Here is a 247-nt window from a genome sequence, read left to right as displayed (position 1 = left end):
CGTGTCTCGCCGCCCTGTTCTCGCATGGATAGTGGGGGCGGCCCCCGGCTTGGGGGCAGTGGGTGCTCCTAGAAGGGTGGCCCAGGACTGGGTTCATGGGGTCAGTCGTGGGAGGGCGAGCAGAACGTGGAGAGGTGGTGGCCCAGAGAGGGTGACACGCAGGAGCGTGGCCTGGAGAGGGCGAGCGTGACACGAGAGATGGCGAGGGGTTGGTGCTGTGCCGGGGGGTGGGCACCACACCGAGGGG

This window comes from Apaloderma vittatum, unplaced genomic scaffold (genome assembly GCF_000703405.1).
Source record: "Apaloderma vittatum isolate BGI_N311 unplaced genomic scaffold, ASM70340v1 scaffold40065, whole genome shotgun sequence".
Lineage (NCBI taxonomy): Eukaryota > Metazoa > Chordata > Aves > Trogoniformes > Trogonidae > Apaloderma > Apaloderma vittatum.
The sequence above is the reverse complement of the archived record's forward strand: the minus strand, read 5'-3'. Positions refer to the sequence as shown.